The sequence below is a fragment of the Globicephala melas genome, chromosome 15 (assembly GCF_963455315.2).
Source record: "Globicephala melas chromosome 15, mGloMel1.2, whole genome shotgun sequence".
NCBI classification, from domain to species: Eukaryota; Metazoa; Chordata; class Mammalia; order Artiodactyla; family Delphinidae; genus Globicephala; species Globicephala melas.
This window is the reverse complement of record NC_083328.1, coordinates 44,098,077-44,121,953: the sequence shown is the minus strand read 5'-3', so window position 1 is coordinate 44,121,953 and position 23,877 is coordinate 44,098,077. Positions and strand designations below refer to the sequence as shown.

Genomic DNA, 23,877 nt, shown 5'->3' with positions numbered 1-23,877 from the left:
TGAAATACGTAGTTTAAATAGAACGTTTAAAAAGTTAAAAAAAGAAAGAGCCATTTTCCTTAACAGGTCACCTCACAGACTGTAGTTTCTATGTTGGGCAAACACCAAAATTAGGTATTTCTAACTGTGACCGCTCACACAGAAGGAAACCACAACAGCACAAGGAGAAACTGCTCAGGAATCACAGCAGAAGGTTCTGGGATGGCTCTCATCCAGACCTTCTGCGTGTTGATATCTGAACCTATTCTGTCCCATGTACAGCCCCAGTTCTTCTCCTGGATATTTTCAGGATCTCTCTGTTCTCTGTCTATGATTGTTCTCTGGTTTTCTCCCCTCCACATCTCTTTGAATGTCTGACGTCCTGCATTCTGCTCTGGGAATCATCTCTGATTTTAGCACCTTAGAAAAAAGCCACCCGTAGTGAGTCCCTGTGGCACACTTAAAGACACTCCAAGCAGTGATTTACGTGCTGGGGCTACAGGACATGGAAGGGTGCCCCCCAAGGCACTCCAGAGGGACAGTGCAGCCCGAAGACTTGCAGGGAGGAATGTGGAAGGAGCACTGCTGAGAAGCTGCGGGAGCCACATCCTCTGATGTTACTTTCTACAGAGCTGCAGGGGGATCCAGAAGAGCTGAGTTTCCATCTTAGCTGTTTCAGGGTCCAGCTCTGTGACCTTGGACTTCTCCCTTAACCTCTCTGGGCTTCATTTTCCTTACCTGTAAAATGAATGCTGAGGCCCTCTCGGGTTTAAATTATTCATTATGACCCTTCAAACTCTCTGATTCAACTCCCTCTTCATGACATCATAGGGTGTTGCAACCTGAGGACTGTCCGTGAGATGTGCAATCATCGATTGATCACTGAGACATGGTGAGCAGGTTCTATGAGCCCAGGCCTGTTCACAGTGGTTACAATTCAGAATCCTGTATCAAGCAGACCTACTTTCAAATATTGGTTCTTCCTGTTCTTAGTTGCTCTCAGAATTTGGACAAGTTATTTACTCTGCCTAAAACCTCAATCGTCTCATCTGTAAAATGGGATCTGTAATGGTACTTATTCTCAAAGGTTATTGAGAAGATTAAATGAGATAATGCATAGAGTACCACATAATGAGCATTCATTAAAAATAGTATTTCTAAATACTATTAATGATATTCTATTAGAATGTCAGAAAAATCCCTTTCATCCAGGATACTCTGATTGAACTTACATGATTGAAATTCATTTAACAACCGACAACAGTGCAGAAAGGCAAGAAATTTAGTGATAAAGTCTGTGTGTCAGAGACAAACAAGATTCTAGTAGGTGAAAAAGTTTTGGCCAGGATTGGAATTATTCCTGGCTTAAATATTCAAAGTACTACTAAGTATGGAACAACTTAAAAATATATATGTAAAATCTTATTTATTTTTAAAATGTATTAAATATAAAACTAATACATGGATACATCTAACTTGAAAAAATAATTTCAAGTAATACAGAGTTAGGAAAAGTCTTCTTTATTGTTACCCAAGTTTCACTCCACTCCCCAGATGTAATCACTGTTATCAGTTAGGATGAATTTTTTGAAAGATTTTGTCCTTCTATTTATTTTTGTTTAAATATTCTAAAGCTGGGAAATAAAGGGCCGAGAGTTTGTGACTGTTACGTTGGTTAGTTGTTCCCTTTATCTATATGAAATATCTCTTCGGGACTTCCCTGGCGATCCAGTGGTTAAGTCTCCGTGCTTCCAATGCAGGGGGTGTGGGTTCAGTCCCTGACTGGGGAACTAAGATCCTACATGCTGTGCAGTGTGGCCAAAAAAAAGAAAAAAGAAATATCTCTCGTCCCTTTAATGCTTTCCAGTTCTAACTTTGCCTAGAAGTGTTGTTTTTCAGTTCTATTTTGGTAGCATGTACCTCCTATAGCTTTTATATGTATTTATTTTCAACCTTTTGACATGCTTATACTACTGATACATCTCTTGTTGATAACACAGGAGTTGGGCCTCTTCAACTTGCGTGATGGTTTTCTTTAGTTCTGTGATTTCTTTTTCTAGTATTGCGTTCAGAGCTCTCACTCCATTCACTCTGTTCTCTCCTAAAATTCTCATTAGATGTCGGCACTTCTGACTTGTTCCTCCAAACCCCTTAATTTTTCTTCTATACCCCATAATTTTTTTGCTTTTTAAATCCTGCATTCTGGTAGAATTCCTCCCCTTAGTCTTCCCGGCCACTGGTTTATGTTACACCAATGTCTATTTTGCTGTTCGGCCCATTACTTAGCTGTTAATTTCAACAGTACATTTAAAAAACATTTCCTAGATCTTTGAGCATTTTTCATGGCTACAGTGTCTTCTTAGATTTGTCGTAGAATAGGGATTATAATCAACTCTGTTTCTTTTTTTTTTTTTTTTTTTTTCTTTTTGCGGTACGCGGGCCTCTCACTGTTGTGGCCTCTCCCGTTGCGGAGCACAGGCTCCGGACGCGCAGGCTCAGCGGCCATGGCTCACGGGCCCAGCCGCTGCGCGGCATGTGGAATCTTCCCGGACCGGGACACGAACCCGTGTCCCCTGCATCAGCAGGCGGACTCTCAACCACTGCGCCACCAGGGAAGCCCAACTTTGTTTCTTAATTTGTTGAGTTTGGTGCTGCTTTTCCACTTGTTGATCCACTCAAATGTTTGCATATTCTTGCCGATTTCCTATTGCCCCGACTCTGTGACTATTTTGTCTTCGCCATGACAACCCATTCAATGATTCATTCATTATGTTGCATATGGGGGATTTGCTTCTAGGTGGCGTGGACCGCAGCCTCTCTCCAGGTTGGAGAGTAGCAGGTGGGCACAGGATGTGTTGTTCAGCAGGGCACGCCACCTTCTGGACAGGAGCAATATCTAATACGTTTGGTCACCATCATCCTCGGTGTTGTCCCTCCTGTCCCATCTGAATGCCAGATTCTTCTGCTCAGACTAAGATGGTCCTGTTGAGCACTTTCTAGCCCCGCAGAGAGTTGGAAGGGGAAGAGGAGTCAACTGTTCAGTTTGTCTGTTGGTGGTATCCCAACCAGAGATCCAGAAGCCACCACACCCCAGGTCCCCTCCCACCCCTATCTTTGCCACCTCTAGGCTGGAAGCGCCCCACATTGTACAGAAGTCCTCTCCTACATGGGTTTTCACTTTGTATGGTACAATTTTACTTTCCTTCTGATCTACCAAAAAAAACCTCTTCTTGTTTTCCATCCTGATTATATATTTATTTTTAAATATATATTTCTCCTATAATTTCTAAGATGGTGCAATGGGAAGAAGTTACAGAATATTGTCGGGAGCCTATCTCTTTCTGAAACGACTTTAAAAACTGTTTTCTTTTAAGTTTTATTCTCAAAGAGCACAGGAAATAGTGTTGTATTTATTTATTACAAGGAGTTATCTTTATATTCTGTCAGGGTTATATTTCAACTCCTTGAAAGCATATTCGTTATAGAGATGCTCTTGTTAAAAGAGAAACCTTTGAAGAATGCCAAGGGTTATCTTGGCAGAAATCCACAGTAAACAGAGCTCTGGCTCAAAAAGACAACAATAAGCAGTTTTCCAGATAAATGACCCTGTAAGAGAAGGCACAATTCTGCATCCAACAGTGTTGCGTGTGTGTGTGCACGTGCATGCATACGTGTTTGTGCTCTTAATAGAAAGTTTTATTTGCAATTTCATGTTAATTAGTGGCCAGTTATTGGCCAAGACTTGATATTAAGTTAGGAAATAAGTATAATGAGAACTTGTATCCATCCCATGAGGAAGATTCTCTTACGGAGAAAACGAAATATAACTTCTGCCTTTTCCTCCATAAAATAGCAAATTCAGCACTAAGGTTCTGCTCTCTTGTATATAAAGTCTAGGTTTCAAAAGAAACCTCTGACCATTTACTCTGACTGGCAATAGTATGTTCTCCCCTCTTGAACTCACTTCTATGCTTATCATTCATTCTTACATTCACTGTAGTGGCTAATTTTTGCTTTGCAATAAACCACCCTAACTATTATGGGGCTTAAAACAACAGTCATTTATTCAGCTCAGGCATTGACCGGGTGCTCTTCTGTCCGGGTGGGGCTTCGCTGAGCCCAGGCGGCCTCACTCACACATCTGTGGTCAGTGGGTGATTTGGCCGAGGGCTGCTGGGCTACTGGCAGAGGTGATGGGGATATTGGTCTGACTGGTCCACTCATCTCTCATCAGCTTGCAGCCTAGCTTCCACTCCTTCACGGGGAAGCTGGGACCCAACAGCAGAAAGAGGGTAAAACCGAAAGCATGAGCCCCCCTGGGGCCTGAGCTTGCCTCACACCTGTTAATGTCCCATTGGTTAAAGCCAGTCAGTCACAAGGTAAAGAATATATTCAAGGAGTGAAAGAGGGAAAGAATTTGTGGCCATTTTGCAATCTATCAAGTCACATTATAGCTAATTCTATGAATTCAGTTTACCCAGACACATTTAAGATTTCTCCACAAAATTCAAGCGACGAAGAAAAAAATATCACGGGGAAATTACAGCAATTACATAGTAATTTCTTATTCTGAAATAACACGAGATTGGGTAGGAAGACTGAGTTCCAGACCCAGTCCACCATTTTTTTTTTAATCAATGTGATTTTGGGCAAATCATGTAGTTTCAGAATTAGATTTTTTTTTTTTTTTTTTTTGCGGTACGCGGGCTTCTCACTGTTGTGGCCTCTCCCGTTGCTGAGCACAGGCTCCGGACGCGCAGGCTCAGCGGCCATGGCTCACGGGCCCAGCCGCTCCACAGCATATGGGATCTTCCCGGACCGGGGCACGAACCCACGTCCCCTGCATCGGCAGTCGGACTCTCAACCACTGCGCCACCAGGGAAGCCCAGAATTAGATTTTTTAACATTTAAAATGAAGGGGTTGGGACTTCCCTGGTGGCGCAGTGGTTAAGATAATCTGCCTGCCCATGAAGGGGACACGGGTTCTAGCTGTGGTCTGGGAAGATCCCACATGCCACGGAGCACCTAAGCCCGTGCACCACAACTACTGAGCCTGCGCTCTAGAGCCCACATGCCACAACTACCGAAGCCCATGTGCCACAACTACTGAAGCCCACACACCTAGAGCCCGTGCTCTGCAACAAGAGAAGCCACCGCAATGAGAAGCCCACGTACCGCAGCAAAACATAGCCCCCACTAGCTGGAACTAGAGAAAGCCCGTGCAGCAACGAAGACCCAACGCAGCCATAAATAAATAAATTTAATTTTAAAAATAAATAAAAAATAAAATGAAGGGTTTGGACTGGATTATCTCTGAGGCCTCTCTTCTCACTCCATTATTAATAAGAAGAAATTTGACATAAGGTGTATAAAAGCAAACAAATTCTTTATCTGGAAGAATTTACATGAACAAAAATTCTTCTGCACCCAGCAAAAGTATAGGAATTTCTATTCCAAGAATAGAAGTATTCTATTTAGACATACTTAATACAATAAGTATTCCCAGATTTGGACTTTGGATACTTAATCCCCAAAGAAAAACTTTCATCTCTCTTTCTCCAACCTGTCCACTCCATCTTTGACCAGATTTCCTATGACAAGATCAAACCAATGGACTTGGGCCTGACCTTCCTGCCTTGCTGTGCTCTCCCACCTTAGGTTACTTTTGATCTCGTTGAGACAGACTGTGTCCTCTACCTTCTTCTTGTTCCTAGAAGTTAGTGTCACATGTCAATCATCAATAAACATTGGTTGAATGAATGGAATAAAATTGAGCTGATTTTCCACACTGAGTAGATTCTGCATATGTTTCCTTGAGGACCAGAACAGCATATTTTGGGTGAAACTGGAAAACAGTGGCAGCTACACCTCCAGGCTCAGTTAGAGGCTTTCTACCTCCAACATAAAGCGATTTGATTTGCTATGGCCATGGGAGTGGGAATGCACTTTGCTCTGTAAGATGGAGGAGCAAGCCTTGCATTCTCCAGAACACGAATCAGAGATCCCATTCTGTTTGGAATAGAAGAAGGTGGTAAGGAACTCAAAGTTCAGCCACCACCTGGGCATCACCGATCTGGAACGCTAAAGGCACTTGAACCTCAGTTCTCTAAGGCTGAGCCTAGGACTGGCGCCAGCCCTCTCAGCAGCAGGGAGGCAAGTCCGTTCATGCAGCCCTGTTGGTCTACACATATATACTCCAGCCCATCTCCCATCAACGGCACGAGCACCAGGAGGGAGACAGGGAGGAAAACAGTCTCATCATGTTCTCCCAACAAAGCCAGCATTTGGATAATCAGCAGGTGACCAGCAACATTTTTTTGAAAGTCATTGGCTTTCCATCCAAGGTCTGTCATTATTCCGTCCTGGGTTTTGGCCAAGATTATCTCTGAAAATAAAAGATGGAAATAAGCAAACTCGTATTGAACAATGAGATTTCTTCCATTTAACTTAAATAAGCAAGAAAAGCAACAACAAAATTCAATAGCAAAGGAAAAAAAAATCCCGGTCATTTTCATTGACTCACGATAGAGCTACTAAATTTAATGCAAGATAACTTATTGATTAACCCAGTGAAGTAGGTACTAGAAACGAGTCTTGCAGGGGAAACAAAATATCTGATTTGGGAAAAATTATATTCAAGAGGTTCATGTTCATTTTAAACCTCAAAAGGTAAATAGTAATGAAAAATTGAGGGCTTAAGCTTGTGATTAAAACTGATTTAGGAGTGGCCTTACCCAAAGCCAAGGAAATGCAGTAGGAGTCCTCATTCTCTCTCTTGCATGGTTGTTCTCCAATTAATTAATTAACCCTTAATTGTTCCACACCATACTCCTGTGAGAGGGAAAGCTGGTTAAGTCCTGCCATCTTAATGAGAAGGAACGCGAGGCAATGGGATGTAAAATGATCTCTTAAGTCACAGAAGGGTCCATGTTAGAACCAGTGCAGAACACACGTCCTCCCAGCTTCCTGTCCTGTGCAAAGAAGGGCGTCTCTGAGTAAGCAGATGGTTGCCCTTCGTTCTCCACCAAAGGCAGCCTTTTTGACTTAAAGCAAGAGGAAGTTAGATTCTGCACCACATTTTCTGCAGCCTTTCAGGACAAGCAGCTATGATGCCATGTACCATAGTACCTGGATTTCCCAGTGTTGACTATTTGCAAAGGGTTTGAAAAGGAGAGAGAAAAATGCTCGTATGTAAACATACACTGATCATTATTTTCTTATGACTGGCTGCCTTCTAAAGGGAGCTAGACATGTAAAGTTGGGAGCAGATTTTCAGAGCACTGTGAAGGTAACGCATTGTGATTTCCCAGCCACACTTACAAACATTTCTAAGTGGTTCTTCCGCAATGTCTCGAGGGATGGAAATAAATAAAGTAAGTGTTTTGGTGGATATAATACACTATTGGGTCCCAAAGCTCTTTAGTTCAAGATTAAGAAGACTAAGAGAAATTGTAATCGGAATAAACCTGGAAAACTGGAAGGAGTAGGTGCTCTTAATAAGTTTGCAGATAGATCGTGAAATCCCATTCAAAGAGCAGGACCAACTTGGCTCCTAGCGCTACCTTTATTCAAATTCATGGAAGGATAAATCAACAGTGTTTGAAGTGCCTCAGAGCGAGTATGTATGTGACAAGCACAAAAGAATTACTGAAGGCAGGAATCCAGCTCTGTGTGGCAGGGTTACTGAAATCCACATTGTTCACTTTTGAACCATTCAAAGGAAAAAAAAGAAAGAAAAATATAGTATAAGCAGATGTTTCCTTTTCAATGTTTTTAGCAAACGCTCTGAGCAATTGGACACAGCTGCTTCCTTTGGCCGACACAGGCCACCATTGTACTGCAGGTGGTGGACGGCTGGATAACAAACAACATGGGGGATGCTTCGGTGTAGTTCACCCGCCGCACTACTCGGCCACTCCGAGTTCAGACCTTCTTGTGAATCTTGATGTTGCTGGGGAAAAGGAACCTTCCAGCCTCAGCTTAGAGGGATGAAGTTAAGGTCCCACTATCTTGCTCAAGGAATCAAATCGTCTTCCCAGCTGTCATGGGATGACTTGTGTCCATGCCCTTCCCTCTTTCATATGTTCAGAAAGTGACTATATTTGGAAATGGGGTTTTAAAGAGGTGATGAAGTTAAAATTATGCCAAGAGAGTCGGCCCTAATCCAGTTTGACTGGTGCCCTTATAAGAAGAGGAGATTAGGACACAGAGACATCAGGGATACACAGCACAGAGCAAAGGCCACGTGAGGACATGGAGAGAAGCTGGCCATCTGCAAGCCAAGGAGAGAGGCCTTGGGAGAAACCACATCTTCAAGGACTTCCAGCGTCCAGAATCGTGAGAAAATAAAATTCTGCTGCTTAAGCCACCCGGTCTGTGGTACTTTGTTAAGCAGCCCAAGCAGACTAAGGCACCAGCTCTTGATCCTGCACTCACCTGCAGAGGAGCAGAGCCCCTATATCCAGGCAAGCAATAGGAGAAACGTTTGTTGAATGAATGAATGAATGAAAGAAATGGACATGCCTCTCCTTCAGTTTCCTTATTTCTCTAAAAGAGGCACAGTTCCAGTAACTCCATCCCAGTACTATGGCTGGACATACCGATCAAGGGCTTAGCACATTGTGGCCGGCACATGGGAAACCCATAAAAGTGTTTGCTCTTATGACATTTACTATTAAGCTTTGAATAGTTTTCGTCTTTCGGTGGCTTTATAGACAATGAGCCTTAACGTAGGCAGTGAGATGCATTCTTGAGCACCGGGAGCATTTTACTTCACGCAGTTCCAATAAAACTCGGGCTGTTTATCTCTATTATGCTCAGTTGGTTTGTGGACCAGAAACATCACAGAAATTAGAAATGGATGCGATGGGTCCCATCACATCTGTCTCATTCTTTAATGGTTGGATTAGGTTGTTTTATGACTGTATATCAGGAGTGGGAATGGAGGGAAGGAATGAACCCATATTCTTTACTTTCCCCACTCTTCCACCTCTTGAGTCCCCGCAAATGCACTGGACCCAAAGCAGGCAGAACTTGGGTCTGGACTGTGCGTTGGGTGGAAGAGGGTGGGGTGGGAGAAAGGCCAATTTCCTACAACAATGCTTGTAGTATAATGAGGGTTAGAACATTCACGGTTTTTGTCTTAACGCTTCCACTATGGACTAGATTTTACTTATCCTTGCTCAAAACTTTCCTTAGCTTCACACGATCACATTAGCTATCCCCCTCCCTCCTACAGCACAAGCCCCCTGGTTAAGCTAAGAGAGCCAACTCTTGGGATCCCTATGTTTCATGATTATGGAGTCAGCCTTCTTCATGCTCCATTAATCTCTCAAACCAGCCTCAGACTTGGGCTGCGATCAAAGTGTTTCCAATTTTAACCTGTCTGCCTTCCATGAAGCTTTGTTTATGTGATGCTGTCTTGGAGGGCCCCATGCCCCTTTTGTGTCCCTGTGTCAACTTCATTTCGTCACTGCATTATTATTAATTTGAGGTTTCTCACTGCTGATTACCTATACGTTTGCCCGCATCCGGCATCCCTGTTAGGTCAGGAGCTTGTGGAGAGCTCACCTGGCAGCGTTTGCATTTTCTGTAACCCATATGTGAGCGGAGAGTGCTTACTAACTAAGTGATGGGATGAGAGGGGCCAGTCACCCATCCATGTCTACCTTTGATCCCTCCGCCCATCTGTAGCACCACGATTGTTTATTTTCTCCCTTGATTATTCTTTTCTGAGCAGTCGGTGTAGTGCAGCACATTGAAATTGACAAGTATGCCACTGAGAGGTAAGGCAGAGAGGGAGAGTGTTTCAAGTTTTAGATTTTGATGCCGTGTGCGTCCAGGAAAAGCTAATAGTGCAGGTTCGGCTGTTAGGTGGGTGGGGAACACGGCACACAAAGGTTGCATGAGCTCACAGCCGCAGCCATAAGGTGAACCGAGGCAGGTGCCAACGAGGGAAGAGAAAAGGGGGAACTTGTCCCAGCCAACTGTCAGCCCTGAAAGCAAAGTGTGCTAGCCGGGAGAGCTGTTGACAAGGGAAGACAGAAAGAGGATGATGGACGAGAAGGTGAAGGAGAAATCTAGGAAGTACGGCTGCAGCACAGCCTCCCGCCTCTCACCTCTTCAGGAAAGGATGCTCTGCCCCACCACACACTGCTTGCCCCCCAGGACATGGGACACGTGGATAGTCAGCTCAGGCACAGAGGGCTGGCTGGTCGCAGGGTCCCCTCCCTGGCAATCAGAATTTCCTACTGTGAACTAAAGTCGAAGAATTTTCTTCTAGTCTTTCCAATGGAATCATAGAAGCATAGGATATTAGAGCTACAAGCAAGTTTGGAGATTTTCTTATAAACCCTTCATTTCACACTGCCCAGTAGCACACAGGGAACTCGGAATGGGTGATTACCCACTGTTTGCCAACCACAGCTTGCCATTTCTGTGTTTGTTTTCCAGCGTGCTTTTTATCGAAGTATAACATCCTCAGATAAAATTGCACAAATCATAAGTGCATGGCTCAGTTTGTGTTTCACAAAGGGAATCCATCTACCCATGGAACCAGCATCCAGAGTGAGAAATACGATGTCCCCAGCACGCCAGGAGCCCTCATTGTGCCTCTTTCCCAGGGCAACCCCTTCCACCTCAGGCGACCTCCATCCTGATTTCTAATTTCTAATCCACTTAGCAGTTTTTGAAATGTATATAAATGAAACCAAACAGTAAGACCCCTTTTATGTTTGGTTTTCTCCACCCAACATTATATTTGTGAGATTTATCCATGTTGTTGCATGTAGCAAGAGTGGGTCCATTTTTGTTGTCATATAATATTCCATTGTGTGAATATATACTTACTCAATGTCTTTATCCATTATACTATTGAGAGACACGTGGGCACTTCCCAGTTTGGGAATACTATCAGTAGTGCTCTGAACCTTCTAGTGCATGTTTGTTGTTGCTGATTTTGCATATCTTTATGCATATCTATTGAGCATTAAACTTGGAGTGGAGTGCTGGGACATAAAATATTCCTACATTCAGTTTTAATGGATACGGTCAAACAGTTTTTTGTTTTTTTGCGGTACGCGGGCCTCTCACTGTTGTGGCCTCTCCCGTTGCGGGAGCACAGGCTCCGGACGCGCAGGCTCAGCGGCCATGGCTCACGGGCCCAGCCACTCCGCGGCATGTGGGATCTTCCCAGACCGGAGCACGAACCCGCGTCCCCCTGCATCGGCAGGCGGACTCTCAAACACTGCGCCACCAGGGAAGCCCGGTCAAACAGTTTTCAAAAGTGGTTGTACTAATACACACTCCCCCAACAATGTATAAGTATTGTCTGCCCTTTCCATTTTAGCTATTCTAGAATGTGGGTTACAATTTGCATTTGAGACTCACAGGTATGGAGTGAGGTTTTTTTTCCCTAGATGGAAACATTCAGTGAGCTGGTTAGTATACTCTCCTCCGGTTTCTGATGCCTACTGCCGGAGCAATCTACAGGACTCCGCCAACCTGGAAACGTTTAATGCCTTAGGTGGAATGATTCAGAGAAGGTATGAGGCAAAGAAGTCATACTCAATTTCGAAAGTTAAGAATTCTACATATGACACTAACAGGCCACAAGTAACTACTAAAGTGTTTGGGACTAATGTTAAATGTTCTCTCAGTGTGTGTTAAGTATTGGGTACTAATTGTTAAATGCAAACAGTAGAATTGGTCCCCGAGTGCAGAGAGGGGAGAGACGACAGAGCACTGGGGCCAAGGAAAGCTTCAGGAATGAAATGGGACTTCGGGTGGGCCTGTGAGTATAGGATATTTGCAGGCAGAGAAAACTAGAGCAACATTTCATGACATTTTCTGTGCAGATGGGCGTGCACATCTGTGTCTATGTAACACTGAGCAAATATTTTAATGTTGACAATTGCCTAAATTGTCAGCACCTCGAGGAGAGGCACGATTCTGTTAGAAACACGAGGCGCAGGCATCAGCTCACGGAACATTTCAATGAAAGTGCCATCCTTTAAGTTCCAGATTGTCTTCTTGTATCCTGCATTAGCTGCGACTTCAGTCATTTGGAGCAAAAGGCGCTCTGAAATTAGGGGGAGGTTTAAAACATGGTTTGTATGTTGTCGTCAACTGTTTAGAGTAGGGAAATGGATTCTACCGATTTTTTTTCCACCTCACATTTTGAAATAATGAAGTAAATCTCTCATTTCTTGTAGGTACTTAAAAGGAATAAATGTTATCACAATTACATATCACTAGAAAGGTCACTATGATGCATTTAACTTGGTGGGTATCTTTTTTTACCTCTTAAGTAGGAAATGTAACATAGATGGCCTTGCCTCCAAATACTAATTTTTCACTTTTTGTCTTTAGAAAACAAAACCACAGGCAACATCTTCTGCTTAGGAGTACATTTCCCAGCCTTGTTTGTAAATAGGTGAGCCCATATAACTAAGTTCTGTCCAAAGTGATATAAACAGAAGTATAGTCTGAGACTTCTGAGAAGCCTGCCTAAAAGACAGTGGGGTAAGCCTTCCTCCATCTTCCTTTCTGCTGCCTGGAATGTGGCTACAATGGCTGGAACTCCAGCAGCCACCTTGGACCATGAGGTGATCTTTTGAATGGATATGGAAAAATAGAGCAAGAAAACAGAGCAGAAAAATAGAGGGAAAACTAACCCATGAAGACTGTGGAACTGTCCTAACCTGCTGATTTTCAGTTGTCTCTTATATAATAAACCTTTGTGAGTTTAAGCCACTGCAAATGAATCTCTGCTGTTACAAATCAATCTCTGTTGAACATGACGTTTCCCACTGATGCAGATGGATAGAAATGTATAATCCATACTTTCCCAACATGCAGACTATGGCCATTCAATGGATCCTGATGGTGTTTCCCTCCCCACAGGCATCCCAGTGGAGAGGGATACGCACCCAGCCCCATGTTTGGCTTCCTGCACTATTCATGAATGTCACTATTAGGTCAGTCCTGTTTATTCCCCTTCCCTTGCTTCTGGGTTGATCTCAAGACTATGGGAAAAAGAAGAAATACCTCTCCTCCCATAAGGAGGAGAAGAAATACCTCTCCTCCCTTCAGACCTCTGTTATGACCTTTGTATCAGAGACATCCATGGCCCAAAAGACTTGAGGTACCTTGCGGGAGGCATGATTATGTTGCCTCGACATCCTACCCAAAGATATGAGAAAACCGTTCCTCTAGAAAGCTCATGTGGCAGTTTGTATTTTCCAAAAGTGAACACAAGAATATCTCTGGTCCCACATGAGCTTCAAAAAATTGTCCACTGGCTTCCCTGGTGGCGCAGTGGTTGAGAGTCTGCCTGCCGATGCAGGGGACATGGGTTCATGCCCCGGTCCGGGAAGATCCCACGTGCCGCGGAGCGTCTGGGTCCGTGAGCCATGGCTGCTGAGCCTGCGCTTCCAGAACCTGTGCTCCGCAACGGGAGAGGCCACAACAGTGAGACGCCCACATACCGCAAAAAAAAAAAAAAAAAAAAAAATTGTCCACGTCTCTCATCACAGGTGGAGTCTATGTCCCCTTCCTCAATACCTACCCCTCCCCACCACGTGCATTTCTAGTTCCAGGAACTGACAGTCACTGAGCAGGAGTGTCACTACCTATACTTTATCTGTTCAACTGTTTAGCTGTAAAAATACCACATACTCTGCTCAGAGGGCCTTATTATCATCAGGACAGAACCAAAATGTTGCTGTTGGGATTCATGCTCTGTGAGAGAAGGCAGGGACCGTTAGGAGCAGCCATTCATTTTATAGATGAAGACACCAGGCCCAGGGAGGGTAAGTTAATTGATCAGTTCGCACAACCAGTGGCATGAAACAGGGCCTTGATTTCAGGGCTGTCCCGGAGCCAGCTTGGACCAGCCTGCAAGGATCGATTTTGAAATTTTCAGGAATTTTGCAGGCCTGTGGCCATGGTGGGAATATTTGCAACCTGGGAATTGGCACACTCTCCAAATCAGGGCTTTCCTCTCCTCTCCTCCCCCCTGGGGAGCTAGTTGTCACACGTTTGCCAGCACACCATTGGCCTTGGTGTTCCCTCCTGTCTTGAGAAATGGAATGGAGGTCCCCTGGGCTCTAGGCTTTTCTCTCTGTTCCCGCTAGCCAGTTGTCCTGCACTCCCTTGCTTGTCCCTCAACAGGCTACAGTTCCTCCAACATAGGGCTTGCCGTCCAGATTTCCCTCCGAAACCTCCAGACTTGTCTGTCCGAGCTTGGCGTCTCCACCTGGACGTCTCAGAGTCATCTGAAGTTTAACCTGTTCCAAGTAAAACACCTGATTGCCTAGCTGCTTCCTCCAGGCTGCTGTCACCTCAATACCATGCACCACTATTCCCCAAGCATTCACACTGGAAAACAGGGAGGCATCCTTGATTATTCCTTCCTTTTCCTCATATGGTGGAATTGTGCCCCCCAAAAGATATGTTGAGAAGTCCTGTGAGTGTGACCTTATTAGAAATAGAATCTTTGTACATGTAATTAAGATGTAAGTTAAGATGAGATCACACTTGTGAAACACTTAATGAACAGAAACCTCAATCAAATGGAGTCCCGAGACCAGAAAAGGGAGCTCTCACGCCCCGTGATGGTAGCAGAGCCCAACAGGAGGAAGAAAGACTCTCCTCTTGCCTGGGGCGGACTCAGCCAATGAAAACCCACGGACTCTGTTTACTACGGCCCTGCCAAGTTCCTTCCCTTCTCTATAAAAGCGCCTTCCTTCCCTTACGTATGGCTCCACGTGGTCGCAGACCCCCAAACTGCAATTCTCTGCTGATCCCAAATAAACCCATCTTTGTTGGAGAAATATCGGGCAGTCTGTTTGTTTCAGGTCAACATACTGGAGTATGGTGGATCCTTAATGCAATACGGCTGGTGTCCTTATAAAAAGAGGAGAAGAGACACAGAGAAACACGAGAGAGACACCATGAGATGACTGATGCAGAGATTGGAGTGATGTGTCTGCAAAGCTAAGGGGCACCAAGGCTTGCCAGCAACAGCAGAAGCCAAGAGAAAGGCACGGAATAGACTGTCCCCTAGAGCTTCAGAGAGTGCATGTCCCTGCCAATACCTTGATTTCGGACATCTAGCCTGCAAAACTGTGAGAGAATAAATTTCTGTTATTTTTAAGCTGCCCAATTTGTGATAGCTTTTTACAGCAACCCTAGGAAACTAACACATCTCACAATCCCTAGCCTCTCCACGTTTTTTCCACCAGCAAGACCTGTCAATTACGTTTCTAAATAGAACTCCAATCTGTCTCTCTGCTGCCACATTAATTCAGACCATCTTCATCATCAGCGTGGACACTGCAACAATTTCCTAACTGGCCCAGACTTGACCCCTCCAATTCATTCAGAAAGATCCACACAGAACCTCAGATCACGTTCCTCCTCTGCTCAAACATCTGATTTCCCCTGCTCTTAACATAGCCTCCAAATATCTTAACATGGCTTGCAAGATGCTACCTGATCTCTTGATATGTGAAGCCTCACCCTCTCCCTCCATGCTCCAGATACACTGGCTTTTTTATTTTTTTAATTTTATCTTTTTATTTTTTTTTTTTTGCGGTACGTGGGCCTCTCACTGTTGTGGCCTCTCCCGTTGTGGAGCACAGGCTCCGGACGCGCAGGCTCAGCAGCCATGGCTCACGGCCCCAGCCGCTCCGCGGCATGTGGGATCTTCCCGGACCAGGGCACGAACCCGTGTCCCCTGCATCGGCAGGCAGACTCTCAACCACTGCGCCACCAGGGAAGCCCCAGATACACTGGATTTTTTATTGTTTTACTTTTAATTTTTTTAGTTCTTCAAATTTGGCAAATTCCTTTTCATCTCAGGACCTCTGCAAGAAGTATTTGCTCTGCCTGGGGAACTCTCCATTGCCTTCCTCCTACTTACTATCTTTCTAACTGCCTGTTCCTTCTTACCTTTAGGTCTATAAAATCTTTCCCTCCACCTCTGCTTTTTTCTTTCTTTCTTCCTCTGGTAGATTGCATTTTCAAAGATGGTCACATAGAAGATTCACATATCCCCCACCTTCCGATGGCCCAAGACACTGGAGCTCTGGAGGCAGCCCAAATATCCTCAGAAGAGTGCCCCCAGGAGAAATAAGCTTAACCATGATGGCATCATCAAGTTCCCCCTGATCACTGAGTCAGCCATAAAGGAGATGAAAGACAACAACTCACTTGTGTTCATTGTGGATGTCAAAGCCAAAGAGCGCCAGATCAAACAGGCTGTGAAGATGCTCTATGACCTTGATGTGGCCAAGGTCAACACCAGATCAGGCCTGATGGAGAGAAGAAGACATATGTTCGATTGGCTCCCTTCTATGATGCTTTGGATGTTGCCAACAAAATTGGGTTCATCTAAACTGAGTCCAGCTAACTCTAAATATAAATTTTTTTTACCATAAAAAAAAAAAGATGGCCATAATGGTAGCCTCCTTTCCACAAGCTTTCTACAGTGTGAATTTATCATTCCTACAGCAAGAAATAGAATTCAGTTTCCTTTCACTTGAATCTAGGCTGGCCTTATGATTCACTTGTAACCAACAAGAAATCGTTAAAAAGTTTTGTTGTGTGATTCTCCAGTTTAGGTCCAAAAAGGCCATGAAGTTTCCACCTAATTTTCTTGGGATGCTTGGTCTGGGGGAACCTGGCCCCCATGTAAGAAATCCAACTGCCCTGAGACCACCAGGCTGGAAACACCGTGCCTCGTCACTCCAGTTGACGGTCCCTTGTGAGCTCAGTCTTTTAGCCACTCCTGCCCCCAGACACGTGAGTTCAGCTGTTGGGAGCCTCTAGACCAGCCCACCCACCAGCCGAGTCCCACAGAGTGTTTCAGTGGCTCTAGAGTAGAAGAATCACCCAGCCACACCTTGACTCTGAATTCCTGACCCACAGAGTCCATGAGAGATAATCAAACAGTTGTTGTTTTAAACCGTTAAGTCTGGGGGTAGTTTGTTATCCACAGTAGCTACTCACAACTCACAAACATTGACTTATTGGGCTGACACCTCCGAGAGATCGGAGGCTCTGTGAGAGCAGGTGGCACATCTGTGCTGCTCACTGCCGGGTCTTCAGCAGTTAACACAGGATGCGCAATGTTATAGGGGTTCAATAAAGGTAAGAGGGTCCCAAAGTCTTAGTGCACAGACTTCTGGGCTACCCTGCACTGAGTGAAGCAAGAGAGGAGCTCTTGTCTTAGCCACTTGTAATGGAATCTGACATTTGCAATTTCAGTCGTGAGGAAATAACTTAGAACTAATTTCTTTCTGGCTTCTAAGCTGACCAGTCTTATTTAGAACCTTCTACTGAAATGATAAAATGTATTATAAGCTATATTAATATATTTCAGTAGCTGAAGTAATTTGGTAATTTTATATGTTGGAAAGTAGCTTCATACTAAAGCTGAAAAAAAAGGCTGTGATTAAAGGGAGACTATCCAATATCAATAAGAGATAAACACTATTTCTTATTTTTTTTCACCATCCATTTTAATAAACTCATTAACCCGTGTGATGATGTTTCTGCCAGGGGATATTGAAGAAATTTACACATTCACCTTTCTATCTGGATTCCCCAGATAGAAATAATTTTCAGGGTTGTCTTGTCTGAACATAATCTGCAATTTAAACTGGAGGCTTCATTTTTTTTCTTTCAAATTCCTTGTGATAAGAATCCAAACTGTCTCATAATGTTAAATCTTGCCTGAAATGTTTTAAACATATCCTGGTCCCTTGTTGCAAGATGATTCTGACACCCTAAAATTAGAATGTGAACATGACATCTCTTTATTTCTTCAGAACCCTTCTCTGAAGGTATCTGAAAATGCTACCAGCCACTAATTCTTCTCTCAGCTAGGTTTCAAGATATTTTCTTATACAGTCCTTTTACATAGGTGCTCAATAAACCTGGGATTAAATTACTCAATGAAGGTCACTCAGAAGATAGATCATACAGTTATAAATTGATTACTTTGATTTTCCCTTCAAAAGGAATGATTCACCTCACATACATAACCTCTCATGCACTTAAAAACAGTCTGTAATTGTGGAACTGTTTTATAAAACTCTTTTGAACTTTCTAAGAATTACTTCTCAGAAGTGGTTTAAATTAGTGTACAAGTCAGGATGGGTTAGGCTATGCCACATTAACAAATATCCCCTAAATCTTAGTTAATTATTTCTTGCTTATGTTACATGACCAATTTGAACTGATGTATGTGTGTGTAGGGGATCTGTTCTCTGATGCTGTAGTCACTCGGGGATCTAAGCTTGACAGAGATTCCATCTTGGATATGTTTCCAAGAGCACAAAGACAGGAAAAAGGACACTTGGTAAATTGTGCACTGGTTTTTGATGCTTCTGCCTGAAAGTGATGCATATCTCATGTCCTCATGCTTCGTCAGCCGAAGCAAGTTACACAACCATGCCAATTTGCAACGGGTGTGAAGAAGCATAAGCCCTCCGTGAGCCTGGAAGGAGACAAGAACCGGCATGTCTGTGCACAGTTGCAATGACTACTAAAAACTAGAAGGTGACCCAGGACCTCACAAACAACCAGGCAATCTCTTGTCACGAGGGAACAAAAAGTCCAGACTTTCTCACTCTCACTTAAGATTTATTTCCAAGTGCCCAGGTGAAGGCAGTTAAAATAAAGGAATGTTTCAGATAAATACCACCTCCTTTGAAAGAAAGTCGATTTGTGTTTGCATACCATAGTATTCTGTATCTGGTAGTGGCCCCAGAGCTAACTACTGTGGGATACTGGATAGTAAACCAAACACTCTTAAAAAGGAAACGCTTAGGGTCTTGCAACCCAAAATGTGGGAATGGCAGCATCAGCATCTGGTGGGCGCTTGCTCTAAATGCAGATTCTCAGGTCCTGTCCCAGCTCTACCAAATCAAAAATTGATTTTAACAAAATGGTTAGGTGATCCATGTACACGTTAATATTTGAGGAACACTGGATTGATTAGGATATCTGGGGTATGCCCGTGAAATCAATGACATAACATGCTTGAAATTACATAATTGAGGTCCCAATTTTAAAAAGGTCTCCTTTTTAAAATTTGGAGTTTTAAATTGTCATGGGCTCAAGATGCAAAAAAATTTACAGCGTTGAATCATGGAAGCAAAACCTGCTGTACTTAAGAATTTTATCTGCCTAATATTTTGCTTGTTGTGTGGGCCTCATAGGACTGGCATCTTATTTTTCCAGTCTTGAAGGGAATGGCAGTCGTGTGATGTTACTTTAGTGGACTTCAAGGAGAGGTCAGATTGTACCGTGCAGAGCACAGTTTACACATAATGCTGAATAGTAAGAAGTTCAGGTTTTCCCCCAAAATTCTTTGAATTAGTCCTCAAGTCTTCAAAGGCAAAATACTGCTCCCAAGCTTTATGGAAAGCAGATATTATTATAGCCTATCTCAGATGCCACCTATTTTGGGGAGAGGGTATTATTCTCATGTATGTGAAAGACTTCCTATTATTAACATTAACAATGTAGTACATATCAGAGGTAATAGTCATCACTTCTGGTTTTTTTCTTCCCTAAATATGAGTATTTCCAAAAAGAATAAAACAGAAGGACTGAAGTGAAATGAAAGGAAATAACTGCATGACAGGATTTCCTCCCTGAATTGTGGGGCTGCTTTTTATGAAGTCTCAGCCAACGTAATCCCAACCAACCAGGAAAGGTAAACCTGATGTGAGGCTCAACAATAACGCTTCAATTTGTTTAACGCTTGCTGTGAAAATAATGTCACTCTACATAAATTTCTTAATGTAATCACCACCTGGGGAGAGAAAGAAGATACAAACAAGTTGTCATATATTTTGCGGTTCTATCTAACATAAATAAGCCAAAATTTATCCACCAGTTTTATGATGTATTTTCCTTTAAACATGGCTCTGCCTCAAAACGACTGCAGCAAGATATGGAAAACATTAATGAGAGACATAAAACATGTGCAGATAAGCTACAAAACTATTTCTGTATTCAGAGTCACTAAGAGATGCCTCCGTTAGCCTGATAATCTAGACGTCTTGACACCATTTTATTCCCAACTGTTGGTAGTAATTTTTCTGCTACCCCTAAAATAAGCAAGTTTCCTCGTCAGTAGCTACATTAAGCTTGGCTAGCTGTTATAGTGCTGCCTCTGGGTTCAGTTCAATAAAAATCCTGTTTCACAGGAAAGTAAATCATGTTGCCTAACTGAAATTTAAGATACTGAACTCAGCAGAACTCAGAGCAAACCAGTTTGCTCTTCTAGTTTGTTTTTTTGTTTTTTTTTTTTCATTACGCGGGCCTCTCACTGTTGTGGCCTCTCCGTTGCAGAGCGCAGGCTCCGGACGCGCAGGCTCAGCGGCCATGGCTCACGAGCCCAGCCGCTCCGAGGCATGTGGGATCTTCCGGGACCGGGGCACGAACAGCATCCCCTGCATCGGCAGGCAGACCCCCAACCACTGCGCCACCAGGGAAGTCCTCTTACAGTATTTTTTAAAATATGTGAGTTTTTCAGAAATAGACTCACAGACATAGAAAACTAGCTTATGGTTATCAAAGGCAGGGGGAGGGATAAATTAGGAGTTCGGGATTAATAGATACACAGTACTATATGTAAAAAGATAAACAACAAGGACCTACTGTATAGCACAGGGAACTATATTCAATATCTTGTAATAACCTATAATGGAAAAGAATCTGAAAAAGAATATATATATATATATATATATATATATATCTGATTCAGTTTGCTATACACCTGAAACTAACACAACATTGTAAATCAGCTATACTTCAATTTTAAAAAGTGAGTTTTTGACATCTGACTTCTGATATGACCCTCAAGAGGTGAATTTGGTTATAAAGGAGTGATGGTTGTTTCACAGTGCATCTAACCAAAGTTTGGGTGTTACAATGCTCTTAATATAGCTACGTAACCAGGTTGTGCAATGCTACTCACAAAACCAGAAAAGCTCCTTTCTTCCCTTCTTTTCTTTCCCAGTGCTACTTTCAATGACTGTTTTCTCCAAATCACTCAGGAAACCATTGAGGACCATTAACAGGCTATTGGAAAGCCCAGAGCAACTGCCCAAGGACAGGAAAATGCACTGGCTCTTTTAGAACCTGGGAAAGAGCCTACAGATCATTGCCACTGAGCTGGCATTAGAAGATTTCCTTCTCACGGTGTAATGTATAGTAGCCATTGTTCAGTGATGAACAGAACACTACAAGCCCTCTGTCTTTAGGTCTCTGCATTTCCTGTGGTATTTTCTGCCCAGGTAGTGTCTTTGCAAAGTCTTATCTTACCCTTTTTCAATAGTTATAAAGAGCTCTTAGCCAGATCCACTTATATAATACAGAATTGCCAACCTCATTATCATCAAACAGAATTAACTAATTGCTCAGATGACCAAACTAATGTGCAGGGCAGCTTGTCTTTTGCTATTCAGAAATGTTTTTATTTAGTTTATATTCTCTTTTAATGCATTAAGGATATTCTCTCTAACTCCTTAACTGAGGCAGGACTATTTACATTCCTTCAAATTTTTATATCTACATAATAAAATACTGCTTTTCTGTGATTGCTTAATATTATTTCTTACACTTATGTGCATCTTCCTAACACATCACATTTGTTCAGTGTTGCCTAATTATCCATGAAGCTTCATTTGCTTATTCAATACATATTTATTATCAGCCACTTTTCTAGTTACTGAAGGTACTTCAGTGAACAAAGCAAAGAAATATCCCTACCCTCAAGAAGCTTACATTATTTTTAAGTTGCTGCACTTTTAGGTGATCTTTTAAAATAAAAATCCCCAGCTTAAAAAACAAATCTATTTGGCCTCTTTATCCATATGTCCAAGTTATAGCTAGTATTTGGAAATAACACTTATGAACCCGTTATTTGGTGCCTGGCGATGTGCTGATTACTTCACATTTTGCTCTCTTAATACTCACAATAACTCCAGAAGGAGGTACTGTTATGATCCCTAGTTTACAAATGACGACAGTGAGGCTCAGAGAGATTAGTTAAGGGGAAGATATAAAATTTGATTTTTCTTAGCTCTCAACAACCATTTCACATTCTAGATGATGCTTTACACACATTTCATAAGTGGATGAATGAATGTATGTACGTTTTGGAATTCCCATTCTGCTTGCCATTAAACACCAACAACCTGACGTTAGAACAGTCAACCCATTCTGTGGGGAGAGAAGAAGGTGGGAAGGGTGGTAGGGAATTGATTTTTTTTTCAGTGAGTTTAGGCAGATGATCTTATTGGTGTTTGGTTATTACTGGAGGTGGTTGCCTTATCAGGTGAGAAGCTGGACAGAGACAACAATTCCCTCCACTTTGGGGCCTCAAATTAGCTGCCTCTGGGATTCAAGCTCTTCAGTAAAGTGTTGGAGAAGAGTTCCCTCAGAGTCCCAAGAATTAGAGAAGACTTGAGGGGTGGATACTGGCCACCCTGAAGGTGATGGTAAACTGGTGGCAGCCTGAGCTCAGAGAAGGATGAAACCAGGGCATCTGCCCCTACAGTCAGCATTAGGGGCTGCGCCTGTAAAACTTTTCAGAGGAGCCCCAACTTATGATGGTTCGATGTATGATTTTTTTGACTTTACGAAGGTGTTAAAGTGATATGCATTCAATAAAAACCAGACTTCAAATTTTGAATTTTGAGCTTTTCCTGGGCTAGCGATATGCAGTAGATACTCACCGTGTCCTAATGCTGGGCAGCAAGCCACAGCTCCCAGCTGAGACAGGAAGTAAGGAGCAGGGCACAACCATTAAAAGAACGACACAGCCATCGAAGATACAACAAACCTGGTTAGAACCTACTAGACCCAAGATGGTGGAAGATTTGACTTCGAGTAGACCTTGGGCCTCATTATACGCTCATTGTAATACATTAGCATATGCTAAACGACATGATAGTTCTGAGGCCAAGTAAAAAAGGCCCAAAAGTGGGTTGTACCCCAAGTCCTGGAAACCCCCACCTGTTCCCCAAAATAGTCGAAATAATCCTCCTACTGGGTAGCCTATGAAATTACCCAGTCCATAAAAACTAACCACACCCACACCCTGGGGCACTCTCGCCTTCTGAGATGGACTGCATTCTGCCTATGAAATGTGTATCCCTCTCAATAAACCTGCTTTCACTTTACTGCCACTGCTCTTGAATTCTTTCCTGAGCGAAGCCAAGGACCGTCACTTGGTGCCCATCCCAGGGACTCGCCCAAGATCTGGGACATGACCATCCTCTCTGGCCCCATTTTCCTGCAACACAGGGCAGCCACGTGATCATGAGGGTTAACTACATTCTGTACCCAGACTACCACTGTGTTTTTCACTTTCAGTGCAGTATTCAACAAATGACATGAGATGTTCAACACTTTACTGTAAAATTGGCTTTGTATGGATGATTTTGCCCAACTATAGGCCAATGTGAGTGTTCTGAGCACTTTTACGATAGGCCCGGCTAAGATGTGATGCTGGGTAGGTTAGGTGTATTACATGCATTTGCTTCTTATAGTTTTCAACTTACAGATGGGTTTATCAGGACGTAAATCCATCATAAGTCTAGGAAGATCTATATAAGATTTGGAAAGATGGAAGGCACCTGTTGCATGCGACAGAACAGCGCAAACTCATGGTGAGGGAAATGACCACCGCCTTTCCCTATGCTCTTACTCCGCGGCCCCAGAATTCCAGTTTAACCCCCACAGGATTCCCACAAGCCTCCTTCCCTTTTCTCGGCTACCCTTCGCACCTGTTCTCTCCGCCCGCCATGTGTGCACGTGCGCGGAGCGATTCTTAACTGCTGCTTTGGAGACCGCGGGGCATCGATCCACTCC

The 23,877-nt window shown here is 43.2% G+C and overlaps 1 long non-coding RNA gene across 1 annotated transcript; it reads right to left on the bottom strand.

The window, feature by feature from the left end:
* Nucleotides 1-5,355: 5,355 nt before the first annotated feature.
* LOC138842339 (uncharacterized) lies at nt 5,356-23,875 on the bottom strand. Its single transcript, XR_011376746.1, has 4 exons — nt 23,793-23,875; nt 16,195-16,295; nt 6,714-6,810; nt 5,356-6,364 (listed from the first exon to the last, which is right to left on the bottom strand). It is a non-coding gene; the product is annotated as an uncharacterized lncRNA (long non-coding RNA).
* Nucleotides 23,876-23,877: the final 2 nt, after the last annotated feature.